This window comes from Miscanthus floridulus, chromosome 9, assembly GCF_019320115.1.
Source record: "Miscanthus floridulus cultivar M001 chromosome 9, ASM1932011v1, whole genome shotgun sequence".
Lineage (NCBI taxonomy): Eukaryota > Viridiplantae > Streptophyta > Magnoliopsida > Poales > Poaceae > Miscanthus > Miscanthus floridulus.
The window spans coordinates 122,206,334-122,225,800 of record NC_089588.1 but is presented as its reverse complement, the minus strand read 5'-3'; the positions used below and the strand labels follow the sequence as shown (position 1 = coordinate 122,225,800).

The 19,467-nt window shown below is 46.0% G+C and overlaps 1 pseudogene; it reads left to right on the top strand.

Moving 5' to 3' along the window:
* Window positions 1-12,733: 12,733 nt before the first annotated feature.
* LOC136482825 (RHOMBOID-like protein 2) lies at window positions 12,734-15,158 on the top strand (annotated as a pseudogene).
* The last annotated feature ends 4,309 nt before the right edge of the window (window positions 15,159-19,467 follow it).

Sequence of the window (19,467 nt, the reverse complement as noted above, 5' to 3'; positions counted from 1 at the left end):
CTTCAATCAAATCCCTAATCTCTTGTCACAGCACTACAAAATCCCCAATACCTAGGGTTCAGACCATAAGAAGAGGACAAAAAGAATGGAGAACAAGAAAAGTAGGGAAGAAGAGGGGCTCACCATGGAGGACAGGCCTGTGAAGTCACTACCACTGCTGTCGTCGCCGAGGGGAGGAGCGCTGTCGCCGAGGGGAAGACCGCCGCTGCGAGAGAAAGAGCGCCGCTCGAGGTCACGCTCAGGTCCGAGACCTTCTCAGGCTGCGTGCGTTTCTGCTGTTGGCTCTGTTCTTTTTTTATTTTTCCCTTCAGCTAACGTGCAGTAAACGGGGATGGTAAAAGATATAACGGAGAAAGCTTTCCATGGTACTTTTCTGCAGTTGAATCTTTCGGTGATAGTTTTCTAAAGATCGGATCTTTTAATGGTACTGAGCTAATTTTCCCAAGCGATTTCTTTCTGAAAGATCATCCTATTACAATCCTCGGAAAAGAGGTCGTCATTTCTGAACATCCAAATGCTCCAACCCATAAGCCTGGATTGACGCTGATATCTAATGACACACACATTTATGAAGATATCTAAAACAGATTAATATTCTAGCATTATATAGTGTCTCATATCTTATATGATATTTATCAAGGAAGTAGTAGTTAGAATAAAAGAATGATGATACATCACAGATCAAACTAGCCATCTTTTTTATTTGAAAAGGCGACAAAGAAAATGAACAACTACAAATACTCTTACCATATAAGGTTTTGAAGACCGTAAAAGGTACTTGTTTCTAGCAATAAGATATAGCTCCAATTGAAGGAACATCCGGTAGGCAAAACCCCAAAGAATCCTTTAGTGCCAAAACAGAGATTCGAATAAACCAGTGAAATCCTTGAAAGAAAAGAAATTGATCAACAAATAAATAAAGTGAATAAGAAAACATGTGTAGTTAAAGATGTTAACTGGGTTCTTTTAGGGTGAGATGTTAGTTGGGTGGAGGCGAATACCTGGACTGGGCCGACGAGATGATGGCTTGTATCGTAGGCAGAAGGAAAAAGTCTACATTACCTCCCTCAACTTTTGCGAAAGTCTACTTTTCTCTCTGAACTCTAAAACCGGGTAAACCATCTCCCTGAACTTTTAAAACCGTTCATTTTACCTCCCTGACCGGTTATAAGCGGTTTTCAAAGACGGTTTTGTCTTTTTCTTTTTTATTTATTTCGGCTGAATCTTTGAAAAATCATAATAAATCACAAAAAAAATCATAAAATTTAAAATCCAATTTTGTTGGACTCCACGTGAGTAGATCTACACAGTGAATATATAATATAGTATGATTTAGTACAAAGTTTTTGTTGTAGATTTAGATCTATGTTTTTCTGTAATTAATTTATAGCTACAGTTTCTATGGTAAAATTTTTATGGTGGACTAATTATTGTATGCTTGAACTGTAGTAAAAATTCATACTCATTGGATCATGTCATATGCTCGTGGCAGCCTAGCCCATTGTGCAGAAGGTGCCTGGGCCAGTCCCCTTGCATGATTAGAAGTTGGCCAATTAAGCCCGCTAACTAATAATAATAATACTAATAGAACTGTGGATGTCATGCACGTACTATCGTCGGAAGCTGGAGTTGGCATCTGGCAGGCCACCTACACCACCACCGTCCACACCCAATCCTTCTCCTTGCAAAAAGTCTCAGGGCAGTTGGAGTGTGTTTACCTCAGCTGCCCAGCTGCCCTGCTTCCTCTGCTCTGCCTCTGCTACACGCCTTCCTTTCTTCCTTGCTACTAGTTTAGATCGATCGGAGTGATTCGTGTCCTTCCTCCTCACGCTCTCCATCCCGGCCCCCTTTTCCCTTTTGCAGCGCCGGCCGGCCGGCCAATTCCCATCCCATCCATCCATCATCTTGTTCTTGTCTTCTCCAACAATGAACCATCAATCCCACACGCCAACGACAACACACTATAAGGATAACAGTGTGCCTCTGAACCGTAGATCGGGGTAGGCATCTTACTTAGGGTTTCTCTAGTTCGCCCTGGCGCAGTTGCGCCGCAGCCTCGTGGACGCCGGTGTTGAGGGAGCTCAGCGCGGTGGAGAGAAGGCGAGGTCCAGTGGCCCGGTGGTGACACTGCAGGGGCGATGCAGAGGTGACGGCGGAGTCGGTGGGGCTTTCCGTCGCTGGCAGCACATACTTTAGATCGGATTAGGTTTCTCTGTAGGTGGTTACAGCGGCTCCGGTCAACCTCGTCATCCGAGCCTTGATCCCCACCTCTCTTTATATAGTGCTGTACGATAGGGGCCCACCAACCATATTAGGGTTGGGCGCCCCCAATCAGGGCGCAGATCCAAGGGCTGGGCCTATTGGTGGAGATCAACTAACATTCTCCCCTTTGATCTCACTACCATCTTTTAATTTGATATCATTTACTTTTGTTTATTCCATTACATATTAGCGCATAGAGCATGTTTCATCGTCACGGTCAATTGCCGATAGATTTAACAGCTACAACACACCACTCTGTTCTTAAATGGATACTTAACTTTGGGCCTTCTTTTGTCCAGGAATTTAAGGCTTTCCCTTAAACCCATGCTAGCTACATGTTCTCTGAACACGTTGGGTGGTAAGCCTTTTGTAAGCGGATCCGCGAGCATCTTTTCTGTACTTATATGCTCAAGACTTATGACATGATCCCGGACTTTATCTTTCACAACATAATACTTTATGTCAATGTGTTTGGCAGCACCACTTGACTTATTATTGTGAGCATACTGTACTGCTGAATTATCATCGCAGTATAATTTATGTGGTCTATAGATGTCGTCAACCACCTTCAAACCGGGTATGAACTTCTTTAGCCAGTTCACCTGCCCCGTTGCCTCATAACACGCTACAAACTCGTCATACATTGTGGACGATGTAGTGACGGTTTTGTAACACCCTGGTGTTACGAGCTTATTTAGCATCGCGTTTTAGGCCTAAGAAAATTTCTGAAAACCAGTTTCTCGGATTTTTAATTTAAAACGTACTTGAGGCGATAAGCGAATCATATGTGACGTAGTTTCGTGGATTCAAATAAACGTCCAGGTTAAATTTCAGTGCGTAAAAATATTTAGGAATGCCGAACGACGATGCTAGCGGACGGTTTGTCCTGTTAGCTTAAGCATGAAAAGCAACTTTTATAAATAAAATAAAATCTATTAATAAATAGAACGATATACATATATATATAGCTCTTGAATAAAAATTTAAATTCGAGCTTTATTAAAAATTTCCCGTATCTAGACGTTGCAAATTATTTAAATTAGTAAATCGTTATATATATATATATATATAGTTCGTGCTATTGGAGTGGTATCGGAGAGCTTGGATCAAAAGCATATGCGGCCAGACGTTTCACACAACAGCACGTATTATATTTTTCTAATCCTCCTTGGCTCCTCGCACTTTGAGAAGCCGGTCGACAGGAACAAACAAATTGCGAGATTTGTTTTATCCTTACAGCTTTCCATTGTTTTAGAAAATCGAGATGTGCTTGGCAGAGGTAGCCATGTGCGTACAGACATTTGAATTCATGCACCACGTCCTGGTAGCGTAGACCTCTAGCTTCAGCAATTATCTAAATTTTTCGTGTCCCTTCACGTCTGCGCGTTTCCGGCCACGTTATGCAGGTCGGCCATCCTTGCTGCTGCCTGGCACGTCGAGCAATCAAAGCTGCTGCTCTCACTCTCTGCTTCGCTTGTCTTGTCTGTCTTCGATTGTTTTTCCACGCCGACCGGACAACGTGTTCGTCTGCACTCGCTCAGGTCTCGCCTTTTTCTTTCGCGCTGCTGGCCGCACTGCCCGGGCCGTCCTCCCGAGCCTACATCGCCGGCTTCGCATTTTTTTTGCTGCGTCCGACATCTCAGCTCCGTTTCCCCCCCCCCCCCCACTCGCTCTTTCTTGCTGCTCGCGCATGCTCCATGCCATGCCGCTCCTTCCCGTCCCCGATGGTCCCCCGCGCGCGAGCACGTCATGGTCGCTCCACCGCCGCGCTCCTTGCCCTCTGTGCTGCCTCTCTCATGTCGCGCGCCGGCACTCCTGAGTCGCCCGGCCAAGCAACCGCCTGGGTCGCATCCGCGCACCTCCTCGCGCCGAGCTCCACAGCACCACGCCACCGTCCGCGCGCGACCTCGGTCCCGCGCCGGACTCACTGCTCCGCCGCAGAGCCGTTCCACCTCTGCCGGCCGCGTACCCCTTTCCTTCCCCTGCGCGGGCGCACGCGCCGCACCTCTTCCCGCACTGGAGCCGCGGTCCAGCTCCTGCTCTCCCCACGACGCGCCTGGCTTGGACTACCGCGTCATCGAGCCACCTCGCCAGCCGCAACTACCGCGCACGCAGGCGCGCGCGTGCCACTACCATGGCCGTGCACGAGCAGCAGCGTCCCTTGTTCCGCAGCGCCGGCCAGATGTGACTCGTCTGCTGCCGCAGCGCCATGGCCGTGCCCGCAGCCATGCCTCTCCCCCACGCAAGCTCACGCGAGCCCCATGGCTTGCTCTTGACAGCATCTGCATTCTCTGTGCCCGCACGCCCAAGCCTCCAGCGCCACTGCACGCAAGTCTTCGAAGCACCGCGCGCCATCCGGTCGCCCGCGCCCCTGTCCTCGCCGAGCCACCGTGAATCGGAGCCGCCACTGCCATTTTTTTTGCCACCACCCACGGGTTGCGCGAGCAGGCTACCGTGGGGCAGCTCGGGCCTTGCCGTGGCCGGGTCATGGTCGCGCGAGTTCCCGAGCAACTCTCCGGCGGGTCTTCCGCCATCGCCGTGCCTCTTCTAGGCCCCGTCGTGTGGTTCTAGCTGCCGGCCAACATTTCTTGTTGGTCCTCTGTTTTGAGGATGAAGACAGGGGTAAGAATCCAAGAAGATTTTTATACGGGGACCTTTCTGCGAAATACGCGACCTAGGTAAATAGTGCCGATGTACTGCTGGGTATTTTGTTAGAAACTCGAGGGTCTCATCGCATATATGCCATCGCTGGTTCGCTGGGCAGCGGCCTGCTTTTCGTTGGGCCGGCCTGTTGCTAGCTACTGTGCCTGGCTGGGCCGCTGCTGGCGCTTGGGCCACGCCACCGCCGCGCATGTGGCCCGCCTAGTCGGCCTGCTTCCGCACTGCTGGCCTGGCCGCGCCACTGGGCCGCGCCTGGTCGCTGGGCCGACCTACCGTGCGCGCCGATGGGCCGCTGCCTGCGTTTGGCCTGCGCTTGGTCCGTGGGCCATTTTGGTGACAGCTGGCCCCTTTTTGTTTTTCTAAAGCACTTGGTAATTTAGTTTGGGAAGTAAACTTGTAAAATAAATATAAAATAGCATAGGAGTCCAAAAATGGTGAAACTAGTTTTGTTAGTCTCCTAAAATCATGATGTACCTGTAGTATAGTTGGTTCACATAGTGTGATATTATTCTTGGAAGCTATATAATTAATTTAAAATACTTAATGTTGTAAAATATAAACTTGTAGGGATTTTCCATGGTGAATTGGTAATATTGTTGAATCTGAAATTTATACAGTAGGCTCCTAGCAATATTAGCTGCTCACTGTAATTTTTGTAGCTCACAAAATAATTAGTTGCTAAATAGGTAATGATGTCCTACTGCGAGTAAACATTAACGATAGGATAAAATAAAGAAACCACTTGGGTTTGTATAGCTAAAATACTATTTGGAAAATAACGTCTTATCCGACAACGGGAATATGTAGCCAAGTGCGGTCGTCGTTAGAACTAGCTCATTAACTTGAGAGGCGTAAAGCGTATTTATACGAGTCACGATTGCAGTCAATTAATTATATCTTTGCATGGCGTTACATTGCATATCATAATAGGGACGTCGGTGGATCACGGAGTCGTCGGGAGTTGCTGGAGGAATGGTGCTTTTGGAGATCATGTCGCCATGATGGAAAGCTAGCTTCTGATTATATTTTTCCCATGCAAGCCCCGGTGCATAACCCCCTACTTTTCTACAGTTTAAATTATATATGTGCATTAAGTTTTAAGGAGTTGAATGAAACCCACTTGCATATATATCTTTATCCTATGAGTCTTACTAGTATGACAGGATCGTGTAGATTGCTATACTACAGGACTCCGATAGAAGTCGAGTGATTGCCTGTCACTCGCGAGAGATAGGAAATATATTATTGGATTACTATCACTTGGAAAATATGAAAATGGTGACCGGGCAGGGATATGGTTTGGGTATTGGTGAGTGTAAGGAGTTGTGTCGCCGTGGACACGGGGCATAGCTTGGTTACACTATTTTTCCCTATCTGGTCGGTTAAGGACCGATTGTTGCATATGACTCTAGGCAGGTCACAGACTTATTATCCCGAGCACATACTTGTGTATGGGCGCTTGGAAAACTTGTTGCTCTCTTGTCGCGGATCCAGCTCTTTCCGGACCGACTGTCAGGGTTTCTTTTTGGTGGAGGAGGTCCTTGCACCGCACTGAGTTTGGGACTCAGGGGCGGGGGCTTGGAGTCCCAGTTTGGACGGGGACCTGGACACCCGGGACAGGAGAGTGATGGGTTGGTCCTGCTTGTGCCTGGGGTACAAGCGGGGCATGTGTTTTCGGGGTACCGAGCTGGGGGCATTGATTCGCGAATCGCCGGGCGATCCGGTACAGCTTGTCTACGGTTTAGCATCGTAGTAAGAACTGAAGATGAAAGATGTAAGATGGAAAAGGAAATCTGATTGCTTACCACCTGCTTGAAAGTAGCACAAGTGCTTACATAGAATGGTTAGTTAATGAACCAATGCGGCTATTAATAAAAATCAAATATAAGGACACACGCTTAGTAATGCTTCCTGCAAATGCAACCCACAAGCCAGATAGCCTTGCATAGCCTTGGAGTCTTTTTCTTTTCTCCTATCGGGTAAGTCTTGCTGAGTACAATTGAGTACTCAGAGTTTTATTCCCCCTGTTGCAGGTGACAGGTGGATGCCAAAGCTGACCTTTGTGTGTGGATTCCTCCTGGTGGGCTCAGAGAGGATTTCCTTTACGCTGCAATCATAGTTGTTATTTATAACTCTCACCAAATACTTTTATAAATGAAAGTTTCATAATCTGTTGTCGTAGTCTATATATCAATACTTCATCAAGTCATTAATAGATGTTTATTTCCGTTGTAACTCTATTCACATGTTTCTATTCCGCTGTTCAATTAAATTGTTCATAACTCTGATAACATGATTTCATTCCGTTGTTATATTAATAAATATTATACTCTGATGTTGTATTAAAAGTGATGTAAGAAATGGTTACGAATGATGTAAGCTTTATTCTCTCATTTGTGATCCTGATGGCAAAAATGTGAATTTTTGGGTTCTCCCCTGGGGTGTGCCCGACGGAACCAAGTAATTTAGTGTTCTCCCTCGAGTGCTTAGTGTCTAATGGAAGACAAGCACTCCTGTGAGGCATTAAATTAGGCGGTTCTGCCACAGGTTTGCTTTGAGTTTTTCCATGAAATAGCTCCCCTTACGAGAGTGAATATATATCCAAACGTGGATTTTCTATCATCTCCCACATAATTAGAATCAGAATATCCCACTATATGGAGTGAATCAGATCTTCTATACGTCATCATGAGGCTTTTCATTCCTTGCAAATAACGCAAGACTTTCTTTACTAATTTCTAGTGTTCTGTTCTAGGATTGCTCTGGAATCTGCCAAGTAACTCGGTAACAAATGCCAAGTTAGGGTGCATACATACTTGAGCATATTGCTAGCTTCCGACAACTGAAGCATTTGGAACCGTTTTCATTTGATCGATCTCATACTGGTTCCTGAGGCATTGAAAATCCCCATATCTGTCACCCTTGACTATAGGAGCAGGTGAGGGACTATATTTGTGCATACTGAATTTCTTTAAGATCTTTTCTATGTATGCCTTTTGTGACAGTCCTAATACCCCTTTACTTCTATCTCGGTGAATCTCGATCCCTAGAATGAACGAAGCTTCACCAAGATCTTTCATATCAAATTTTTTAGGACAAAAACTTCTTTGTCTCTAGTAGTAGACTGACATCACTACTAGCAAGCAAGATATCATTCAAATATAGGACAAGGAAGATAAACTTCCCATTCTTAAACTTTGCATCGACACAATTGTCCTCAACATTCTCTTTAAACCCAAAATTCCTTATTGTCTAATCAAACTTCAAGTACCACTGTCTTGAAGCTTGTTTTAATCTATAAATGGATTTCTTTAGGCGGCATCCCATTTGTTCTTTTCCTTCAATGACAAAACCTTTTGGTTGTGCCATGTAAACATTTTCCTCCAAGTCCTCGTTGAGAAATATCGTCTTTACATCCATCTGATGTAATTCTAAATCGTAATGTGCCACTAATGCCATTATGATTCTGAAGGAATCCTTACATGAGACTGGAGAAAAGGTCTCATTGTAATCAATGCCTTCTCTTTGCGTAAAGCCTTTTGCCACAAGTCGCGCTTTATATCTCTCTATATTCCCTTGAGAGTTAAGTTTTGTTTTGTAGACCCATTTACAACCTACTGTTTTGGCTCCTTTTGAAATTATTTCCAAGTCCCAAACTTTATTGACATTCATAGATTTCATTTCATCTTCCATGGCCTCAAGCCACTTTGATGAATGATCACTTCTCATGGCTTCTTCAAATGAGGTGGGATCATCCTCCATTTGAAATTTCTCAATGTTGTATACTTCATAGTCAGCAGGAATAACTAATTTTCTAACTCTTTGAGACCTTCTAGGGGCCTTCATATTTAGCACATCTTCTGTTTGAGGCTGTTGTTGCTCCCCCTCATGTGTGGCAATAGGTTCTATAGGATCCTGAAGAACAGGTTCCTCATCGTCATTCATTGTTGCCACAGGCGGAATAACAACAGATGCTGGCACCACAGTATCTTGTACTGTCGGTGCAGCGACAGCAAGTAGTGAGAAAAATGGCTCATGAATCATCGGAGTGGGCGTATACACCCGCTTCTCTTCAAGGTCAATTTCTTGAGCTACCATACTCCCCCTCATCATTTTGTTCTCTAGGAAGATATCGTGTCTCGTTTCCACAAACTTTGTATGTCTGTCTGAACAGTAGAAATGAAAACCTTTTAACTTATCTGGGTAGCCAATGAAATGGCAACTTACTGTTTGGGATCTAGTTTCCCAATGTTTGGGTTAAATACTTTAGCCTCAGCAGGACTCCCACACACACATAAGTGGTTTAGTGAGGGTACTCTTCCTATCCACAACTCATACGGTGTTTTAGGCACCGACTTACTTGGTACTCTATTGAGAATATGAATGGCGGTTTTTAACACCTCCATCCATAGGCTCAACGGTAAGGTGTAGTAACTTATCATACTGCAGACCATGTCCATCAGGGTACGATTACGTCTTTCAGTTACTCCATTCTGCTGATGTTCGTCCGGTATAGAATACTGGGCTACTATGTCATTCTCCTGTAAGAACCTTGCAACAGGTCCAGGAACTTGGCCATATGGGGTATGCCGACCATAGTACCTCCCCCCATGGTCGGACCTGACTATCTTAATCTTTAAATTGCGTCTTTAAATTGCGTTGGTTTTCAACTTTTGCCTTAAATATCTTAAATTTATTCAATGCTTCTGTTCTTTCTTTGATGGGATAAATACAGCCATAACGGGAGTAATCATCTATGAATGTTATGAATGAATCATAACCATCCACACTCTTTACAGGAAATAGACCATAGATGTCTGTGTGAATAATCTGTAAAATTCCTACGCTTCATTTGGCATCTTTCTTAATTTTCTTTACATACTTTCCTTTTATGCATTCTCTGCATTGTTCTAAATCTGAGAGCTCCAATGGAGGAAGAATATCATTCTTAGCTGATCTTTCTATTCACCCCCTCGAAATATGGCCTAAACGACAGTGCCATAATTTCGACGACGCATCATGAGCTCTCTTATGCCACCATTTCCAGAATAACTCTCTGTCACCAGCTGCTTTATCAGCTGAGTAGCATATGTCTTTGAAGAGCCAGTGAACTAACTCTTTATTCTATCAAGGTACTCGGTGACCGTGTCACACTCTGGGATTGAGCCCACAATTGCAGGTTCAATCGTGTTCTTTATCACAGCCAAACATTTCTTATTGGCAGTGACCCACTTCCTATGCTCAAGGTCATAGGACATCTTTTGGGATTCAAAATCCCTCTCTTTAGTTGTCCAAGTGGCATCAGTCTCGTTTGTCTCTCTCACCGGCGCCACAGAGTCAGTAGGACACAGTGAGGTGACTACCCAGTCCAGCTCCACCAAGATGAGTGCCAGGTCAATCTTTTTCTTCCACTCCGTGTAGTGGGGATCTCTAACAATTGCATTTCTTGATTCTAACGTTGGTCAAAATTAAAACATACAACTGTTCTTATATACTAATTTTACATCACCGTTGGGCAGAAATAGAATTAATGTATAAAATCATTAAAATTTACAACTGTTCTTACACACTAATTCTATATCACCGTTGGACAGAAATAGAATTAATGCATAAATCGTTAAAATTTACAACTGTTCTTATACACTAATTCTACATCACCGTTGGGCAGAAATAGAATTAATGCATAAATCATTAAAATTTACAACTGTTCTTATACACTAATTCTACATCACCGTTGGGCAGAAATAGAATTAATGCATAAAATCATTAAATTACGATATTGTTATTAATAATGTTGGTCAGAAAATAACAACATTATAATCAAGTCAAATCTCTTTTTCTCCAATTAAATATCACGTTGGTTCAAAATAACTGGAGAATAAACAATTTCTTTACCAGCGGAAAACATATACTCAATTTCTTAAATTTTACCGACAGGGAAAATTACCTTTTTTCTATTTTCTTTGAGCTATTTTTCATTATCCAGAAATCAGCAATTACTGGAAAACAAAAAAGAAAAAAACTGATCTTGGGCCGGAACTGGCACAGTGGCCCGGCCCAGCTCTGGCCTTTCATTCGCGCGCACTTGCGCTGCACTGACCCAGGCCGCAACCTGGACCTAGGCCGGCAAAGTAGCCTGGCGCGCTCGCCCGCCTGAGCCGAGAGCGGCCTAGTTGATCTGCGCCGTTGGATCCAATCGGACGGCCGAGCGGTGAGATCGGGTGAACAAAAACTGCCGACGCCGGCCTCCTCCCGAACCCTAACATCACTTTCTTCTTTGCTCTCTCTCTTCGCCACTCTCCTCCCTGCAGCGCAGCCGCAGTCCGAGCGAGTCGAGCGGGCGAAACGGTGGAGCGATGGCGCCGTCGCTGGCCCCTCGCTGGTGTGCGCGCTCCCCACCGGGTGAGCGCGCCGCTGTCGAGCGGCCTGGCCGCGGTGCCCCTTTGGCCGGAGCCCGGCGAGCAGCGCCCCCGGCATGGCCTTCTTCTCCCCGCGCGCCGGCGAGGCAGCAGCGCTGCTCAGCGGCGAGGTAGACCTCCCTTTCCCCAACATCCCCCTCTGATTTGCTTCTTTCTTTTGTTCTTCATGGATTCAACCGATTAGGGATCTAGGGTTAGGGTTTCTTTTCTTGTTAGGGTTTCACTGTTTATCTTCCCCGTGAAGTCTTCATGGGTTTAGGGTTCAGCTCTTACGTTCTTAAGGCCGAAACACTCTTCTTCTTTTCCTTTCCTTAACCCAGTTAGGGTTAGGGTAAGGGAAACGTTAGGGTTAGGATTAACCCGATTTGTTTCGATCAATTCAGTTCATCTTTTCATTTGATTTCTTTTCTTTTCTATTTGTACCGAATCGCTCTCTTCCCCTTCCTCGTCGCGAGTTAGGGTTAGGGTTCGGTTGAACCCGATTCGGTTTTTCTCTCGGTTTTGATTCAAGATCTTCGAGATAAGCCCCTTCCCCTCTTCCCTTTCTTCTCTTTGGATCTACTTTCTTTTCTTTCGGAGTTGAACTGATTTGGGGTTGGGGTTGGGGTTAGGGTTCGGCTTGGAGGGCCGAGACCCCTTTCTATTCTTTTCTCAGATCCAAACACCGATGTTCTTTTCTTGCCACACGCCGAGGAAGACGACGGTGCGGTAGCTTTCCCCGCGTGGTGGCGGTGGTGACCGGCAGTCAGGGACGCCCGCCACCCTCCAGTTCTCTTTTCTTTTACCCGGTTAGGGTTAGGGTTTCAATCCGAAATGGATCGAACCCTTGTTCTTTCTTTTCTATTTTCAATGCTCTACCCCATACTAGATTTAGACATTAGGCAACCTTGGCCCCGGTACCATTGTAAGGATAACAGTGTGCCTCTGAACCGTAGATCGGGGTAGGCATCTTACTTAGGGTTCCTCTAGTTCGCCCTGGCGCAGTTGCACCACAGCCTCGTGGATGTCGGTGTTGAGGGAGCTCAGCGTGGTGGAGAGAAGTTGAGGTCCAGTGGCCAGGTGGTGACACTGCAGGGGCGATGCAGAGGTGACGGCGGAGTCGGTGGGGCTTCCTGTCGCTGGCAGCACACACTTTAGATCGGATTAGGTTTCTCTGTAGGTGGTTACAGCGGCTCCGGTCAACCTCGTCATCCGAGCTTTATCCCCACCTCTCTTTATATAGTGCTGTGCGACAGAGGCCCACCAACCATATTAGAGTTGGACGCCCCCGATCAGGGTGCAGATCCAAGGGCCCAATAGACCGTTGGGCCTATTGGTGGAGATCAACTAACACACACATCCATCCATCAATCATATCCGCACAACTCACAACAAACACATCCATCCATCATCGCCGGCCGGCCTGCCTGCCGGGGTCGCTGCGCCGACGCATCCATCACCCATGAAGCCCGCGGGCGCTGGCGACGAGGAGGACGTGCAGGTGCTGGTGGAGCGGCCCTACTCCTTCTCCCACTCCGATCACCACCAGCAGCAGGTGATCAGGGCACGACCCTACTACCGGCGCTTTTCGCCGTGGCTCGTCTCCGCCACCACCGTGGCCTGCGTCGTCATCTTCCTCGTCACCATGTACGTCAACGACTGCCCCAGGCACAACTCCAACTGCACCGCCGGATTCCTCGGCCGCTTCGCCTTCAAGCCGCTCCAATGGTACGGTGGTGTGCCATGGTTGCTTTGCTTGCACCATCATATCATACTCGTATCAACTTCTTGATAGGCTACTTGTTAGCTAATGCCAGAGATGACATATCTGTCAATAAATAATGAAAACTTTTACTTGGTGCCCGCGGGCTACAACTACAATGCCCGGCCCTGTTACGTACGGATGAATTTCCAAAGGGAGTTTTGGCAAATGGCAACTGCAAACCTTTGGATTTACTAGCACAAGCAAGAACCAGCAAATCCTACAGATTCATCATGATGGGATATACTTGTAGTACAATGTACATGTACGTATGGGCCCCCACCCAAGAAGCACTCAGCAGAGTTCAGTCTGTCAATTTGCATTGCATGCCCCTGTTCAGTTCTGTTGCGTGCAAAACTTTCCTTCCTTCCTGAGTTGGTCATTTGACTTTGGGCCACGGTGATGTCCTCCTCTGAAACTCACAGACAGTGATTGATGAAGCATATAAGACATTGTGCAAAGCAAGCAATGCAATTGCTTTGGCCGGTTTAATTTGTCAACCAACCCAAAATGTGAAGGAAATCTTTGGAGTCGGTATCAGTCAGTTATCTAATTAATTACTACTATATATCTCTGATTGACCACTCATGGTCATGGAACGCTAGCTGCAGGAGGATTCAAATGTCCCTGTCCATTTTTCTATCTATTCTATGTACGCGCGCTGATATCTTTGTTAGACTTCTCTGAACTTAGATTACACAAGACACATTGCAAAGTCAAAGATTACATATGGCATTTCTCACTTCAAAAATAAAAAACAGAGTTTCACTTTCACTTCAGCCCCCTTTTTTTGTCCAAAAAAAAAAGAGATTTGATTGCTTGTGTTACCAGTACGTTCAGGTACTGTACTCATCAGAGGCTAAACTGAAAAAATATATTTTTTTTTTATCTCAATCTGGATGCCAGGTTAGTGAAGATAGGGGCTCTCGATGTGCCTAAGGTTGTCCATGGCCGCCAAGGATGGCGTCTGATCACCTGCATGTGGCTCCATGCCGGAGTTGTTCATATGCTCATCAACATGCTCTGCCTCGTAATCATCGGCATACGCCTCGAGCAAGAATTCGGGTTTGGTAAGTGATCGTAAATACTATCCCTTTGGATTCTTCATTCCAACTTTGCTGAAAGCCTGAAACTAACACATCAGATGCATGCCTTTCAGTCACACTTGAAACTCCCTTATGGCCTTATCCATGATGCTGATAGATTGATTAGTTGCTTTAGTACAAAATCTGGAAGAGTTTCGTTTCTGTTCTGCAAAGGAAAAAAAAAGGAGAACAGATTTTCATCTCATCCGAGTACTTATGCCTATATATATGATGCAATGCAATATGCAGTGAGGATCGGTCTGGTCTACCTCATCTCTGGATTCGGCGGGAGCTTCATGTCTTGTGCTACGATTCTGGCCACATGCATTATATTTCCCTGCTATCCTATCCTTCAACCTTCATCAGCAGATTAATCTTCGTCCTCTGTTCCAAAAGATTTGTGCAATTACATTCATAAATAAACAGTGCAGTCATTGTGCTACGATTCTTGGTTCAGGTGGCGGCGCTGCTAACGCTGGTGCTGGTGATCGTGGTGAACCTGGCGCTGGGGCTCCTCCCCTGGGTGGACAACTTCGCCCACATCGGCGGCCTCATCTCGGGCTTCCTCCTCGGCTTCGTCTTCTTCATCCGCCCGCAGTTCGCCTGGCTCACCCAGCAGGGACGGGTATCAGCAGTTGCCGCGCAGCCTGGCGGGCAACCAACGGCGGCTGCAGCTCCTCCGGTACCGGTTCCGGTGAAGCGCAAGCACAAGACGTACCAGTACGTGCTGTGGCTGGCCGCCGCCGTGCTGCTCGTCGTCGGGTTCACGGTGGCCACCGTGCTGCTGTTCAGAGGGTACAGTGCGAACGAGCACTGCCGCCCGTGGTGCCACTACCTCAGCTGCGTGCCGACCAAGAGGTGGAGGTGCGACGCGTCGCCGACCACGTGCACGGGTACGCCGGCGGCAAGAACCAGACGTACGTCGTCGCGTCGTCCGCGGACGCCACGCAGGACAGGATCAACGACCTCTGCAACCAGCTCTGCACCTAGCTAGTCAACTGGATGCCTCTCGTTCCCTACTCTTTTGTACACGAACGAAGGAATAGATAGATCATAGATGCTCCATTTTTACTCACTGTCAGAGTCAGAGTGAGATGATGAACAACGTACACTTCCAAAACAGATTGTTGAGATTATTTTACTGCCTTTCAGATTTTTTTTTTGTTAGAGCATCATCTACAGTCGCACGGAAGTAGTCTAGCCACGTAATCCAACCAAAGGGATGGATCCGTCTATGGTACGTAAAAAGCAATGTGGGTTCCACATGAAAAAAAAAACAGATCACGCACTGAAGCCCTCCCAGCAGCTCCTTTTCTGCCTCTTTCGTGACCGTGAGGCTGCCGCGCATCCCCGGCCGAGCGGAGATTCCCCGCGCCGCCGCCTCCAACGGCCCCACCTCGGCCACAGAGCTCCGCGCCGCCCCAGCCCCGGCCTCGCCCATGGGCCATGGCTGCCAACGCCACATCCACGGTCATCACCAGCTCGGCCACCGAGCTCCATGGCACCGCCGGCACCTCCACGGCCTACTTCGTGGCCACCACACCAAGCCGGTGATCGGAGATCTGCCTCGTTGGGCCGCGCCCCGGAGGTCGGAGATCTGCCTCCGCCTTCGAAGAGCAGCAACCAGCAGGTGCAAATCCATTTTTTAATGCACCAGGAGTCGACTCCAAGTCTTGCATCGGTTCTTCCCTTTCTTTCCTCAATGCATCGCCTCCTGTCCTGCAGTGGTTGATTCGACTCATTCTTGTGATGCATCGGTTTCAATTCTCAACGGGAACAGATAAAGGTTCTTTGAGTGGGCATGAAGGAAGGAACAGATGCATTGCTTTTGCTTTTTGCTTTGTTTCTGTATGTATATAAGGGAAAGCATACTGGAGCTTTTCAACTGTCAGAGTGAGATGCAGAAACATACAGCTCGAAATTAAAACAGGATGCGAGCTATTATTATTTATGCAGCACCACCGTTTCAGTCTTCACTCTTCAGGGGTGCCTTCCTTGTACAACTGATGACCAAATCCCCACCTGGTATATTTATTTGATTTCCATGAGACAAAGAAAGAGAAAGAGAAAGAATTTATTCGATTTTCAGCCTCAGCCTTCATGAGAGGGAAATATAAAGACATACTGAGACAGGGAATGATTTCATTCGATTTCCATGCCCTTCAGTGCTGACGGGCAAAGCCACCATTCTCTTCTTTCTTCTCCACGCCGCCACGCCATTGTGTTCCCATCCCCTGCGCGCGCTCTCCTCTCCCTCTGAGCGCGCGTTCTCGATCCTGAGCTCTGCTGAGTGCTCCAATGGCTGAACTAGCGGCCAGCCTGGTGGTTGGGCCGCTGGTGTCCCTGCTGAAGGAGATGGTGTCCAGCTCTCTCCTCGACCAGTACAACGTGATGGAGGGCATGGAGAAGCAGCGCACGATCCTCGAGCGCAAGCTGCCTGCCATCCTCGATGTCATGGCCGATGCCGAGATGCAGGCGTGTCGCCGAGGAGGAGTAAAGGCATGGCTTGAGGAGCTCAAGACGGTGGCGTACAAGGGGAACAACGTCTTCCAACTACGGTTCATATCAGGCCAGCTGGATGCACTCAAAAGCGTAGAAATTGCCGGCTGCCCAGAGTTGCGGTCACTAGAATCATCATGCATTATAGAACTCTCTGTATCATGGCTGATGCTATTTTGTTGTGAGAGAAAAACACTGTATCATGACTGATAAGCATGGCTGATACGATCGAGCGAACACCGTGCTCAGCGCTGGAATCCCTCGTTCTGCAGGGTTGCAAAAGCCTGACATCCTTGCCCAGTGGGCCAGAAGCACAAGAATACTCATGTCTTCGTCGGCTTGCAATTAGGGAGTGCCCAGGTATAAAATCGCTCCCTTCGGCTCTGCAGCAGCAATTGGTGTGCATACTACGGATCTAGATTCTCGTCTTGAAGGTACGCACCAATATTTCCCGCATGGTGCATGCATAAATCTTGTGTTTGCATGCCGGCCCTGTCCATTTTTTGTTTGGTGGACACGCCGCCATATATACCTGTTTGCCCTGTCATTTCAAATCTCAGCACTTACTTCGTGCTAATTTTGACCAAAGCAGCAGATATATGTATTTTTTAAATCTTATTGGATTTCGACGATTCTTTGACATCAATATATCACTCTTGTGTTCTCTATGGCTGCCTGGGCATCTCTACCTCTCTGCTGCTCGCTTTATCCTTTGAGCATTTTCCCCTAGAGTTTTCATATACGCATGGACTCTCTGTTCCCACTTCCCATACCATGAGTTGAATTGTGTGTTTAAAATTGGACCAAATGTATATAGGCTGTTGACAACTTTAAGCAGAGTCCGACCGGATTATTAGCATATATATACTCCTATTTTGAAGTTTTATTGGGCGAGCTTTGATGATTTCATTATATATATAACATTAACAGGTCGCTTTCCACGGCTGCTTGGGCGTCTCTGCTCCTCGCTCTTAGGCCACTGACTGACATCCAATGGAGGAGGAGGAGCAACAGCAGCAACTTCGTCACCAGCGATGAATCCAGCAGCAGGACACGCACACGCTGAAGCTGAACCTTCTTCATCTGCAAGGCCAAAAGCAAGAACGAGGACAAGAATATGCTGTGTATCATATCATACATGCATAGATTATTCGTTGGCTATTCTTTGTGTGCGTCAAGGAATTATTACTATTACTATTATATCGATAGATGCCAGTCTTTTTTACTGTCAGAGTGAGAGTGAGAGTGAGATCGAGAACATAGAGTTCCAAAACAGGAGGAGAGATTTATTTATGTAGCGCCATTTATTTCTGTTATAATCAGTTTCATTGGTGCCTTATTGGTTGGTTATATACAGCACAGCTCATGCTAAGCACATCCCTGTGACTGACGTAGTCGCGGCCTGCGAGGGATGCATATATATCATATCATCAGGGCCGGATTGGTTTGTCTTTGCTATGCTACTGAATAAAAAAAATGGCAGCCAGCTGTGGATTGGTTTGTCTTTGCTATGCTACTGAATAAAGACAATAAAGAAGGGGAATGTGTCGGTCAACACCTCCCTCTCCGGCTGTCAACACCTCGCTAAGGATGCTTTTGCATGGACTCAAAAAGCTGGACATGGATGCGGCAGGCTCGGGCAGGTGACTCAAGCATCGCATATGACAGAGGGGCACTGCTGCTGCTATCACTATCAGCTGCATCATCCAATGGGTTTTCAAGGAGGAGTTGTGTACAGTACATACATACAGTCGTCAGCCCGCAGCAGTAAGGCCTCCAATCCAACCGCGATGGCGGCGGTTGTCGGGCCTAATTAATATCCAGGTTTTAAATATCCGGCTATAGCCTCCGCTATCTTCGGCTATAGCTATTTGAGAATGATTTAGTTAAGTTTTTTCATGTAAAAGTTAGCTCTTAGCTGCCGCTATAGTCCGATATAGCCGGCTATAGCCTGGTTTTGGACATAGAAAGTTAAATGACTTAGCCGGCTATTTAAAACCTTGATTAATATATACCAGTCCATCAACGCCCGTGCTCTCGCACGGCATAGAAAATTTAGAGCACATAAATATTAGTTACTGTTTAATATACGTCTAACTAATAAAAATACTAAAACTAAATTGCATGTTTTTCACTTTGTTAATGTTCTATCGCAATGGATACTATGACGTCTTTATCCAAATATGATAAATGTATCAATTACTAAACATTAGCTTAAACTATGGTGGATATTGTTGTAGCACATATCTTCTCATGTCATGAATCTAAAATAAATTACTAATATTAAATTGCATGTTTTTCATTTTGTTCATTTTCCAACACAATTGGTACAACGGATACAATATTCTCTCTGTCTAGTTGTGATCAATGCCATCAATTACTAATCTATATGTTTTTCCATCCATATCCATAGTTTTTTCTCTTTCCACATGGTACCGCTGTGTAACTTGAATATGCATTTAGTTGAAACATTAGATTAAAAAGAAAGGCTTAAACTATGGTGGCTCTTATTGTAGCCCATATCTTTTGATGCCATAAATCTAAAATTTTGATTTTCAAATGTAATCTTATTAATTACTAAATATTTTTTTTTATTCTCAAGCTAAAATTCTTATTGTATCTTTATTAACTCTCCCTGTGTACTTTTTAAAATGAAGAGTTTAGGTCATAAATTGCACTCTTAAATATTACAATGACATAAACAATCATTTAAAACATGCACCACATCACTCAAAATTGATGATAGAGCTTGGAGTGATATCTAGAATGGTGCTAACTTAGAGAGAGTATTAATATTTAA